At 37.0% G+C, this 14295-nt stretch overlaps 1 long non-coding RNA gene across 1 annotated transcript; it reads right to left on the bottom strand.

The window, feature by feature from the left end:
• Positions 1 to 444: 444 nt before the first annotated feature.
• LOC103540225 (uncharacterized) lies at positions 445 to 3659 on the bottom strand. The gene is made up of 3 exons (XR_011539327.1): positions 3340 to 3659; positions 2789 to 3230; positions 445 to 1251 (listed from the first exon to the last, which is right to left on the bottom strand). It is a non-coding gene; the product is annotated as an uncharacterized lncRNA (long non-coding RNA).
• Positions 3660 to 14295: the final 10636 nt, after the last annotated feature.

Here is a 14295-nt window from a genome sequence, read left to right as displayed (position 1 = left end):
ATAAACACAGCATGAAGCTCCAGATTAGGAATCTAAAAGCCTGTTAGTGGGTTATTAGGTGTAATAGTGAGAGGAGCCACTCCCATGTCCATTTTTTGATTCCCAGACCCACATATTATGGCTACATGGGGAACAGCAACCTATACTAATGGTGTCTGATTCAAAGCACATGCTGAATTCTATTAAACAAAGCCCCATCTTATCAGGGTGTTGCCTCCCAACTGTCACTGTAACTCAGTCTTCAGTAAGCTATTCCACCTCTCAATTAGGCCAGCTGCTTCTGAGGAGTGGGGTATGAAGTAAGACCAGTTAATTACATAAAAAGTCAGAGTTATTACTTTCATTGATAAAATAACTCAGGATTTCTACTTTGTTCTTAACATAATTCTTTATTGTAGAAAGTTGTTCATAAAAATTATATAATAATATAAATAAGCAATGAATTATTAAACAAAGCAAAGAGGGAAAAAGGGAAGGAGGAGGGAAGACTACTTTGATTTCTCAGGCAGAGTTAGGTTGGGAAGGTAAGAGTATTATCTCCCAGCTGCTTGCTGTTGTAGGGGAGGAAGAAAATTCTTTTACCCTCTAGGTTTTTCTGGCTTGTCCAGGATTATTTAAATCCTGACATGAGATAGAATAACAGAAGAAAATCAAACACAGTTTAATAACCTGTATACATGGGAGAAACCCAGGAAAACTGAGTAATGGCCAAATCCACCACCTTGTGTACCATCTCTAGCTAAAGACAAAGGAGAATGTTGGGGTTAGTGGTTTAGGACTTCAAAGGGGAAGAAGGCAATTCACAGGGAAATGGAAAAGCAAATGTTTGGTAAACAAATGTTTGCCATACCTTGCAAAAAACACTTGGACATGGGGAAGACTTTGATCAAATGGGCCTTGCTAGGTTCCTCTCTGTCAATCACACTTAGTTCATATGCAATAGTGATCCATGGTGAGAGCTCCTTCCTGAAACAGGCCTTCTATCTTAAATTCTTTTAGGCAGTTCTGGGGAAGGTCAAAGTTTCTTCCTGAGTCTTTTGTACTTAATAATAATTAAGCCAAAGACACACATTTTTGGGTGGCAAATTCTGATCCACTACAGAGTCCTTGGCATAGGACTTATTTTTCTTCAAACTTAGCTTGAGTTCAGAATCAAAAGAAATTGGTAGTTCTCCTTCTCATACCAATCTGCATGAAGTGCCCACTGTGGTCCTTTGGGACAACATGGTTCAGCTGATGACAATGAATCACCTGAAAATAGTCAGAGGTAAAGAGAGTATGACCAAAAATAGAAAGGAAGGCAGGGAGAGAGAAGGATATTAAATGAGTATACATTTCTTACTCATAATTTTATGTCTCTAACACCCCATGTACATTCCTTGTACTTTTCCAGCAATCAAACACATTTATTACATATAACCATAACACTATAATCTAAAAATTACTGTTGATCTCCTGGTTCACTGTTTGGTTAAATTGGTCACAATCTACATATTGGTCACAATCTACTTATTCTCTCTATATTTTGAGGACTCCTATGCATCTATATTATTATAGTGCAAGCCAAATAGCAGCTAGAAAGCTCCTCTTCTTCCAGAGTATTTGTTATCCTCTAAAACTTCAAGAACACAAAAACTATAACATATTCTTATATGGTTCTTCCCATGTTACGCAAAACAGTTATACTGGGTCATAAGTTGTACTTGGTCCAGTGTCCCCTAGTATTTATTGCAATTTTTTTTTTTTGCAAGGGAGGATTCACCATAAGCTAACACCTATTGCTAATCTTCCTCTTTTTTTTTCCCCTCCTCAAAGCCCCAGTAAACAGCTGTTTATCCTAGTTGTAAGTCCTTCTATTTCTTCTATGTTAGCCACCATCACAGCGTGACAACTGACAGATGGGTGGTGTGGTTCCATGACTGGGAAATGAACATGGGCTGCTGAAGTGGTGAACAGCAAACTTTAACCACTAGGCTACCAGGCTGGCTCCCACTGCAATTCTTGTTAATATTTCTAGCAGAGTTTGGTATTGTTAAACTTACTACATCATTAATTATGACAAAGTTAACATATAAGAATCAATCTCTAATATTCCAATAGTTAAATCATATTAGAACAGGGTGAAAGCAATGAGAAAAAAAAAGTCTATAACAGGAAGCAGCAAAAGAGATTACATCCACAAATTTCTGATGTAGAATTCAGAATTTAAGATATCAAAAGAATAGGAAACTACTTTCACAACTGAAAAAAACAAAATCTTTGAACAAACACTGATGAGTTCTAAATCTTCATTCTCCTACACTATTCTTAAACAATTTCCAGAACTAACATGATGATAACACTTTTCTAAGCCCTAATCAATTGCATACTGTTGACCAATAATTTTTCAGAATCTGTCCTAAATAGAGATACTTAAAGGCAGAGAAAATATTCTGACACATTGTGAGCAGCACAGTGAGACCCAGGGAAAAGTTCCAAGAAAATTGTCTGTGAATGATCAAGTAGAAAAAGAGGCAAGCTTTGCAAGGGAAGAATATGAAGAATTCATCTTTTGTTTTCTGGGCTGATTGAAAGATAACATGATAAATGAAATCCCACACGGTCAACCCCTTAAAGCAGTAAACCTCAAGGCAAGGCCTTGAGCATCTGACTATTATGTGATAAGAACACAGCCTCCTCCATCATTCTGGAATAATGACTATTTAGTATTATGTAGTTTCTACAAAGAGCAAAAAGCCTCTGAAATTAAATTTATCAGATATGGACTTGTAGGATTATATAGATGTACCTGGGTCTGCTCAGTTCTCTTTTCCTCATTTGCCATCAAACAGCAAAAGATTGCTGAAAATATCACAGGAAGTGATCTTGAGTCTCTCAAAACTCCACTCCCATGAGTGGTTTGTGTTCAGCTCCCCCTGTAGACCCAGGCACTGTGTCACTCACAGCACAGAAGTACTCAGCTGAGTCGCTCCAATGGGCTGAGGATTTCCTGAGGTTGAAGGAAGACTCATTCTTCTTCAATTCAGCCTTAAAGCCTTTAATGCCTTCAACAAGGGTGTCCCCTGAAAAGTACCTGAGGAGAAGCTGGAGACCTTGGTTTGGGTACTGGATGTACCAGAAGAGGTAAGGAGTTGCACCATAAGAATAGGTGCACCTCAGCTCCAGTGAGGCTGCTTCAGAAACCAAGACATGGCCATCAGGTTGGGTCACTGACTGCGCTCTGGCATCTCCTGCAAAACCAATGTTATATCAGTGAGAGCAGGGCAGACTTCACTGTGAAAAATAAGTAACTTTAGTCAGAATCTATAGAACCATAAACCATGATGAAATTACACTCACTCAGGGTAAATACAATCCCCAGTATTGAGATGAGAAACAGGAGCATGGCTGAGCAGTGGAAATGCTGTGTGCTCTGTTCTGGAAAATCTCCCGAGCAGGCAGGAAAGTGATGGTAGAAACCAAGCCCTTAGAAATAGAAGGTGTGGAGAAAGTTAGGCTGGATGAGTTTCTTGCTTAGATAAAAACACCAAAGCTGCTGAGATGAGCCTGGATGCTTTCTGACTTCTCATGCTTGCCGCTTGTCTCTGCTCAAAGGCCTCAGCCAGGTGCAGGGAGGAAGGGCTGAGCAGATATTGCTGATCAGCAAGACCTCTAGTTTGTGCAGCATCGCCCTCTAGAGGCCGGGCACAGAACCAAAGGTCCTGAGGCCTCATGGAGAGCTAGTTAGTTGCTTCTCTTTTCTGAGGTAGATCAAAATTTTCACACAATATGTTTCTTCCTTCCCAAATCTAAGATTGTGTACTAGTCGTAGAGTCCCTTAGAAATGAGGTGTCATATAAAAGTAGAGTATAAAATTACTTCACTGAGAAATCCATCTTTTAACAGTATATCAGACTTGGAATTCCAGTCGATGAGAATCTCTGGAATCAGGCAAGTGGAATCAGACCACTTGCCTCTGACTGAGTTTTGGATGGCCCAGCTTTTCCACAGTGTTGACAGAGGATCTCAGAGATATATTCCTTGGTTGATGCACATGAAACCACATGATGCTTGTGAAAAGTTTTAGATGTAAAGATGGGGCCCATTACTATGAAACATTGCTGAAAGAAATTGAAGAAGACATAATAAATGGAAAGATATTTTATGCTCATGGATTGGAAAAATTAATATTGTTAAAATGTCCATACCACCCAAAGCAATCTACAGATTCAATGCAATCTGCATCAAAATTCAATGGCATTTTTCACAGAAATAGAAAGAAAAAAATCTTAAAATTAGTATAGAACCACAAAAGATCCCAAACAGCCTAAGCAATTTTGGGAAAGAATAAAGCTGGAGGTATCACAGTTCCTGATTTCAAATTATATTACAAAGCTATAGTAATCAAAAGAGTATGGTATTAGCATAAAAACAGACAGATAGGTCAATGGAACAGAATAGAAAGCTCAGAAATAAACCCACAAATATATGGTTAATTAATTCATGACAAAGTAGCCAAGAATAGACAATAGACAAAGAATAATCTTTTAAATAAGTGATGTTGGGAAAACTAGACAATCATATTCAAAAGAAAGAACCTGGACCCCTGTCTTACACGATACACAAAAATTAACTCAAAATGGATTGAAGACTGGAAAGTAAGACCTGAAACCATGAAACTCCTAGGAGAAAACAGAGAGGGTGAGCTCTTTGACATGGGTCTTGGTAATAATTTTTTGATTTTAACACCAAAGTGTAAACAATAAAAGCAAAAGTAAACAAGTGGGACTATATCAAGCTAAAAAGCTTCTGCACAGCAAGGGAAACCATCAATAAAAGGCAACCTACAAATATTTGCAAATCATATATCTGAAAAGAGGTTAATATCCAAAATATGTAAGTATCTCTTACAACTCAACAGCAAAAAAAAAATCAATCTGATTAAAAATTGGCAGAGGATCTGAATGGACATAGAAGACATACAAAAGATCATTATGTGGATGAAAATGTGCTTGACATTATCTACAGGTTCCTGAGAAATCCATCTTTTAACAGTATATCAGACTCAAATATTCCTCAAAATATTTAAAATACCACTACCATATGATCCAGCCACTCCACTTCTAGGTATTTATCTTAAGGAATTGAAATTACTAACTCAAAAAGATGTCTACACTCTTATGCTCATTGCAGCGTTATTCACAATAACCAAGACATGGAAACAACGTAAATGTCCATCAACAGATGAATGGATAAAGCAAATATGTTAATATGTTATATATATATATAAAATGAAATATTATTCAACCACAAAAACAAAGGAAATCCTGTCATTTGCAATGACGTGAACCTTGAGGGCATTATGCTAAGTGAAATATATCAGAAAATACAAATATTGTTTCATATCACTTATACATAGAATTAAAAAAAGACTTATAAAGAACAGATTAGTAGTTGCCAGAGGTTGTGGAGAGGAGAGGCAGAGAAATGAGTGAAGGTGGAGAAAAAAAGACTGGGCTTTTAAAATGAGAGCAATGTTGCTATGTGGCAAGATGTCACTCTGCATGGGAAGGCTTTGCCCTAAAGGCTAAAGGAAATAGAACTACAGAAACCTCTGTGGCTAAAGGACATACAACCACACCAAGAGAGCAATCTCTGAAAACCTGAGAATGGAGAAAGTCTCAGTTTTCTCTGAGGCCAATGGGGCCTTTTGACAAAAGTCAGAATACCTTTCTTTGATTTCAGGATTTTGATCTCAGTGTTCTTCTTGGGTTCTTCATTCACTTGTTGCTTCCTGTCAAGATTACCTTTCACGTAGAAAATTTAGTAATTCTGTCTATTTGTGAATTTACAGTCAATGAGTGTGAACTTCTGATTTCTGGGACCGTATACTCACCTCCCATCTCTTCCAAATTTCCTCATAACTAAAAGAATAGAAATACAAAAGGGAATAAGCCAAAATCCATAAGAGTTAAAAGAATAGGGATTGTCTGGAGATAAGAGATTTACATATTTCCAGAATACAGAAAGCAGATAGAGGATTAAAGTTAGGACAGAAAAAAACATAGTCAAAAATAAGCTATGAGGAGCAATTGCTGCTGGTTTCAGGCCAGTAGTCATTGCAGCTCCTGTCAAAGTTGCTGATCATTGTAAGAGCCCCACAATTACAAAGTCAAAAGCCAAAGGACTGTTGATACCTTGGAACAATGCTGTTTCCTCTGCCCTGGAAGAATGCAAAGGAATTCTCCAATCTTCGATGGTGGTAGAAGCAACATCTCATAGTTGGAGAAGAATAAGTCCAGAAATAGAATATTCTCCTTTAAAGATGTTGACAGGATTCTAAGAAATAAATTAATTACCAGAAAGATTAGAGAGTATTAAAGAGCCCATCACGGTCCAGAACATCACAAATCATGGTACATGAAAAACAGAAAAAAAAATTTTAAACTGGTAAAAATTAGAGAAAGGAAGAGCAAATTGAAAAGAAAATTCCTGTTTTACCTTTGTTTTAGGTACCAAGAAAGCATAGTCTTTGGAAAGTTGCACTACATCTTATACTCTTGGAAATTAATGAAAACTTCAGAAACTTTTGGATTTTAGGGGAAAAAATGCAGTACTTGAAGCATGGGTAAAAACAAACAGGTGCTCTCATTTTCTAGCACCAGAGTACAAACTTCCTTCTTTGGAGAATGAGAGGTGAAAGACTCAGAAAAATCAAGTCCTTATTACAAATATACAAACTGGAGGAGATTAACTAAAGGTGGATAATAAAAATGATAGCGGGAGAAAAATGGCAAATGGCCATTCTTCATGAATGTTAGAGAGACCCAGAGGTTAATTCAGGAACATAGCAGAATAGGAGATAGCTTTAGGAAACCTAGAGTCCATCTTTCCCACTGATTACAAGTAAAACTGAAAGAAACACACAAGGTAACTACCTGTGGACTGTGAAAATTAAACCAAAGCAGGCAGATTGTGTAGAGGAGTCAAAAACTGGAAGAGCAACCTAGGATTTGAGCCTCACTCACAAAAGGAGCGATGAAACACAGTCTGAACCAAACTTGGTTATTTTCCTGCTAAAACAAAAGCATCCACATTCTCCAGAGGATTATGTTTTTTAATAAACAAGTTTATAAAATATATTTAAAGTGTTTCAGATGCATTCAAAATTATGCAACATACAAAGAACCAGAAAAAATAACTAATATCTAAGTAAAAGATAGTCAACAGAGACAAATGTCAAGATGACTAAGATGCTAGAACTAATAGAAAAAGAAATTTAACTATATTTGATGAAGTAAAAGAAAATGTGCTTGAAATGAATGCTAAGATAGGAATTCTCAACAAAGAAATAAAAACTACTCAAGAAGAAAATAGAAATGTTAGGACTAAAAATACAATACATGAAACAAACTCTTGCAGTAAGGAGGCCGGCCCAGTAGCACAATGGTTAAGTTCATGTGTTCTGCTTCTCAGCGGCCCGGAGTTCACTGGTTCGGATCCCGGGTGCGGACATGGCACCGTTTGGCAAATGCCATGCTGTGGTAGATGTCCCACATATAAAGTATAGGAAGATGGGCATGGATGTTAGCTCAGGGCCAGTCTTCCTCAGCAAAAAGAGGAGGATTGGCAGTAGTTAGCTCAGGGCTAATCTTCCTCAAAAAAAAAAATCTCATAGTAAGCACTCAATAGTAGGATGAAGATGAGAGAGAAATAGTAAGTGAACTTGAAAATAGATCAGTATAAATTATCTAACTGAATGATCACCAATGAAGCATGAATTTGCATCTCACAAGGAAATATTTGGCAGATCTGGACACACTTTTGGTTGTCATTACTCAGGGATGGAATACTCCTGGCGTCTAGTGGGTAGAGGCAAGAGGTACTTCTAAAAATCCTACAATTCATAGAACAGACACCCCAATAAAAAATTATTTGGCCCAAAATGTTACTAGTGCCAAAGTCAGGGAACCATGAACAAAACTTAAGAACAAGAAAGAAATTGAAACAAGAAATAGACAGAATCCTGGAGACCTGTCAAAAAGTCTAAAATATATGTAATTGTAGTCCCAGAAAGAGAGGATAAAGAGACTGGAGCAGAAAACATATTCGAATAAAGAATGGCCAAGAACTTGCCAATTTGATGAAAGACATAAATTTACAAATTCAAGAATGTCAGCAAACCTTAAACAGAATAAAACGAAAGAAATTACACATAAATAATCATAAACCACTGACAACTAAAGATTATATGATAATGTAATATATAATGTACACAAAATAATGTATATATAAATATATTGGCTAGAGAAAAACATAAATAATTCTTTGTTGAATAAATTTGTTTAATAAAAAAATTAGTAGCTTTTTTGTGGTAGCATTAATGGGTTTTCCTACTCATTTATTAACTGACAAATTTTTTAAGATATTTTGCTATGATGCAGGCACTATTGTAGTTGCAGAGAATGTAAAATTCTGGTTTAGTGTGCATGAAGAATACCAGTCTATGCCTACCATGTAATTATCCCAAAAACAAATTGTAAGAAACGTTGTCTTTTGTTTGCATTTGTGTGTTCATATATAGGACTCTCTCCTCCTTTCTTTCTTATGTTTCTTTCTTCCTTTAAGAATCTATTGTGTCTTGGGCTGAAGCTACTCTTCTTGAGCTGAAGCTCTCTTCAGGGAGACATTAACCATGTGCAACCTTATCTGTTACAGGTGTGTCTCTGAAAACAATATTTCCCTGGATGATCTGAAACAAGGTCAGGGGACTAGAATGTTATGCAAAGATGAACACATCGACGATTTCATTCCCCTTAAGGTTTTATGCTACTGAAATCACAAATTTCAGCTGTGATTCAGGAACTATGGTGACATATTCTGTTTTCACTCTCACCATTAAATCACCTTGTATGAGGCATCTTTCATTCTTGTTCTTCTACTGAGTTCTTAGAGTTGATATATATGACTTTCTCATACCACCAAGAATACCTGGGGAAAGTGGTGGGTGACAACAACAGTAGACTAGCTCCTGATTCTTAAACCACAGTGGATTATAGGGTCACATACTCAGAGCCAGACCCTTTGTTACTGCTCAGAGTTTGTGTTCAGCTCTTCCTACAGTTCCTGTTACTGTGTCACACAGTGTACAGTGGTACACAGTTGAGTGTGAATCTTGGACCGAGGCTTTCTCCAAGTGAAGGAGGTGATTTCTGTTTTGTATGTGGCTTCAGAACTTTTGTTGCTTCCCTTCTCATTGGCCTTTGAGGCTCTCAAGAGGAGCTTTCTACCTTCTCCAGGATATTGGACATATCAGAAAAGGGCCAGGTAACTTGTGGTTTCCTAGGAGCAGCTCACAGCCAGGGAAGACCCTTCTGAGAGGGTCACTTGGCCTTCTGTTTGGGTCGTTGAGTCTTCATTGCTTCTTTCTTAAAAATAAATAAGTAACAGTAATGGTTCTGGTTACCCTGGCATGATCTGAACTCTACCTTTCAGAGAAAATTGCGGTTAAAGATTACACCAACATAACAGAATAAAAGACTTGAAGATATATGTGTCATTTTACTTACCAAACATTAAGAATAGCACAATTATTGGTCCTGGAGAAGAATTCATTCTTACTGTCTCTGGTGTTCTTTGGTCTCAATTCCTTAATGGGAAGAAAACTTAAGGTCACAGAGAAAGGATGACTGAGAACTCAGAATTTAAGCAGGAAATGTATATATATGTGTCAGGACGATCCACCCTCTTGTGGGCAAAATACCAAACTCAGAAGCACGTTAACATGTTCTCCTCTTAGATTCAGTCCTGTATGTTCACCCCTGGCTCTGTTTTTATGACATCTCTTGGCTCTCAAGATGGTCCTCTGTAAATCTAAAGAACAGTTGATATTTTTAAAAAGCCTATTTTCTTACCAGCACACTATCTGACATGGAAGCTCCGTATCATTACAGTCCTGAGAAGAATTAAATTTTACTTTCTCTTTTTGAGCCATTTTGGGAGTCCTTGAGATCCACCGAAATATTATATAAGCAAGTTTTAGGATAAAATCAGAGGAATGTCAATGATGCATATTTAGTCATTAATAGATGATTTTGAATGGCAGAGACTTAAATTATTTTTCACCACTCTATTCCCACACCTAGAGCAATGTCATACACTTAGCAGGTGGACAGCAAATAGATTTTAAATGCAGAAATAAATGAGTAAATGAATCCTCTTTGGTTGAGGAATTGCTGCCACTTGAAATACCATATTGCTTCACTTCTAAGACATCAATTGCAAGAAATACAATTTAATAAAAGCTTTCCAAAGAAAAAAACTTCTTCATCTTGATATACACATACTAATTAAAAAGTTAAAAACATATAACTCAGTATTGAAGAAATGCAGTAATTAAAGTTACTGAATTCCCATAAAATTATCTGACATCACTTTTGTCTCCCTTAAGATTTTAATGATTCTCAGATAATCTGATTGGCCTGTCTGCATCAGGTGAAATATTCCCATATTAAACTTTTAATGGAAATTTTGCCTCAAGTATACACTCTACATATGTCCATCTGCCAAATTATTAATCAATACAGTACAATAAAAGTGTCACCACAAGATAGGGTAGTCAGACAATATGAATTTGCCTCAAAAGACAAAATAAAGTGGGGCCAGCCCTGTGGCATAGTGGTTAAGTTCAGTGAGCTCTGCTTCGGTAGCCTGGGTTCACGAGTTCGGATCCCAAGCATGGACGTACACCACTCATCAGCCATGCTGTGGTAAGGACTCACATATAAAGTGAAGGAAGATTGGCACAGATGTCAGCTCAGGGCTAATCTTCCTCAAGTGAAAAAGAAGGAAGATTGGCAACAGATGTTAGCTCAGGTTGAATCTTCCTCAACAACAACAAAAAAAAAACAAAAGAAAAAAACATGGGCTCAATCCATTTATGTGGTGACAGTCAAGAAATAACGTACAACTGAAATCTCACATTGATGTAAACTATTATAAACTCAATAAAAAAAATAATGGGCTCAATCTCAGCTTCCAGGATGAGTAGAGATATGTCTGCTGATATACAGAAGCATTTTATAGCAAGGGTGGAGTTTCTTTGTTTATAAGAGTTACTTGATCATCAACTTAAAAGAACACATTTGGAGAGCTCTTCATTTACTTGCAAAATTACAGTCACCAGAATTAATGTCTGAGAAGTTAAAACTCTCAGATGGTTTGTGATGTAGTCAGTGTAATACAAACTTACAAAATAACCTTGAGGAACCCTGAATTCAGAGGAGACTTGAAGTCTCCATGAACCATTTCTGGGGTCAGCATGAGAAAATGCCTCCAAACCTCACAGAATTTTAAAGCCACTCTCTTCTCATGGTAGTACTGAAGTCGCATTAGCAAAAACAAACACTACTTACTGTCCCTATTCTTGCCTGTTCAACTTATAACAGAAAACTCAATGTTCACAGGACAAATTTAGGGAAAATGATACCTTTTGTCTGTGAAGCTGTACTAACATTTATCTTTGAACACAGAAGGCTTCCTCAGTGTACTTTCTGGGAAACTCACGCTCCATGAATTCAGAGAAGGCAGCTATGTGGTCTTGTGTCAAGGCATAAGTAGTAACAAGCTCCAGACTTGGTTACAAAATTTAGGTCTGGATATTGTTTAGGTTCATAATAACTTCTCTCTCTTCCTTCTCACTTTTACCCTGTGTCAAATCTCTGTGAGCAGGCAGGGTCTTCCTCCTTTTTCCCTGGCTCTTTTGCCCCAGGGCCCTAACCTCCTCTACCTGAAGTCAAAGTGGAAATGAGCAAAGTGAACAGTCTCACTTTCCATAATTTCCTTACTCTTTCAAGTCAACCTTGTCCCTTGTGTTGCAGCAGCCCTCCACTCCTCTGAGGGAATCCATTGTCCACATCATGAGATAATAAGCAGATGAATGTCATTGAGGAATTGTGACAGTAGGTTTGAGTGGAAGACGTTAGAACTGTGTGATGAATTACAAAAGCTGCTTAAGCTAATTACCAACTAATAATAGATTTTATTCAGAAGATCTGACTTCAGGAGCCCAGGAGATCTGCTTAAAGGACTTAGATTTACTCAGATGTATTAGTAAAAAGTCAGACAGGAAAACAGAAACAAGTTCAAATATTTTAAGTAGAAAGAAATTTAATTCAGGGAATTAGACATACAGTCATTGGAAGAACTGACTAAGCAGAGATGAGAAGGCCTGATTATGAGAAATTCTGAAGTATAATGAATCCAGCTGTCTGTAACACCAGTGTGGATGATTCTTAGGAAGAAACCCAGAAGTCAAACAAAGCCACTGCTGGTCATCTCGGCTGTCTTCCCACAGCCCCTACAGAAGGATAATGGACTCCCCTTTTCTTCTAATTTCTTAGTATCACACTAACACTTCTCAATTACAGAATTTAAACTAGATAGTAAAAGAAAGGGATTATTGAATGTGTAGTTTGGGTTTCTCCCCAGCAAAGTGATGGAGTGTATCAAAGGGGATGCTGAAGATGCCCAGTTGACAATAAACAAGACAGCACACCATTGAACTAAGTCCTTATCTACACTAAGTTATATGCAGTTTAAACCTAGAGAAACTAGAAGAGCTATGTTTTATAATCAGAAGATTTTTGTAATAATTAGACCAGTTAGAAGCTGAAGGCAGATTATGACTACTCTGATGTTTCATAAATTGTCAGTTAGAATTTCTGTCACTTTTTCAAAATAATAGGACTGAACACAAAAAGAACCACTCACTGCACGCGGAAAGCGGTAATTAAGCTAATGACAAATATGCTGTCTTCTATTATTACAGGAAAGTTTTAACCCTTTATTAAGTCCTCACTGGGAGCTCTAAGGATGTACCACATGTACTTGGTAAATTGTTCCATAAGTGCTTTTGAATGAGTGTGCAATAAATGACACAAGAAATTTACTCTGTCACTGAGTTGAAGAGAGAGACCCTCCCAATGTGCTTGTGACTACTCTTTTATAGTTAATACATTTTTTTGAAATTCCAAATTCCATGCCTTCTGATCCTATACCTACCTTTTCTCATCCAAGATCTCCCATTTGTAGTAATAATAGTCACTCAGTCTTGCAGCTGGAGCTCTAATCATTCCATCTGCTCAGATACTCATAATGATTCTTGAGTAATTCTCACCGAATGTGATGAAAGAAAATTTGAGGAACCTCTGAATTGGAAGAGAACGAAACGCAGGAGGTAAAGATTTTCTTCTTGTTCATAGTGGTTCTCAGTTTTCTGTAGTGGGTTATTCTATTGACAATTTGGCTGTATAGGAAACTACATTTCCCCAAATCCCCTTCTCTTTATGGTTCTGAGTACAATAGTGAATTTTCACAAGGATTAGAAAGCAGATAGGAAGCTGCAGCCATTATCTTTGAGCATCCTTGCAGGTTAAAGATGGTAAAAGACAAACACATGGTATTAGCTGGTTCCATTTTGACCTTGCTCTTCCCAGTTGGAAACCAATCACTACTAACCAACTCCACAGCACCACGTAAAATTACTAGTATCACTACACCTCTCAAATGATAAAGGTATGGCATAAGCTACTGCAACAATTTATGCCTGAATCCCATGCCAGGTCACCACAAGTAATTAGTAACTGTGATGCTGCAACTTCTCAGGACTTATCATCAACCCCATTTACCTCTAACAATGGGATCCCTGTTGTCATCTGCCCATGAACAACTTAATTGTAGAATCTCATTCTGTGTATTTGCTAAAACTACTTCTGTACCCAAACTCTTAGATTGGGTTCCTCCAAAAGCCAAACTTAAAAAAAAGGATTTTAGTATAGTTAGTTTACTTGGCAAATTCAAGAAACAAATCTAGGAAAGAGGAGATATGATACAGGGACTATTGAGTACACAAATGTGAGGAAAGAGGAGTTCTTTTACATGTTGATGAGGGTGAAAATTGGTTAGAACATTTTGGAGAGTAATTTGGCAACAGTAAGTAAAATTTTTAAAGTGTAGATTATATAACAGAGCAATGCCATTTCTAAGTGTATAACAAAACATTCTGCATCTATATATAAGGAAACAACTATATTCCTAGAAGAATTTTTATCACAATAAAAAAATTAGAAACACTCCTTGAATGAAGGACTAACAAAATCCTTTCTCTTTCTACATAAAAAATTAGGTTACATTTTCTACCTCTGTTCCTCTGGAAACCTGATAAAGGTAATGTCAGCTGTATTGCTAGGGAACATGTTATGGTAAAAGGATCTCCAAATGTTAAATTGTATCTAGACTGGAAATGAACAGTGAATA

The sequence above is a fragment of the Equus przewalskii genome, chromosome 1 (genome assembly GCF_037783145.1).
Source record: "Equus przewalskii isolate Varuska chromosome 1, EquPr2, whole genome shotgun sequence".
Lineage (NCBI taxonomy): Eukaryota > Metazoa > Chordata > Mammalia > Perissodactyla > Equidae > Equus > Equus przewalskii.
This window is presented reverse-complemented; position numbering and strand designations above follow the sequence as displayed.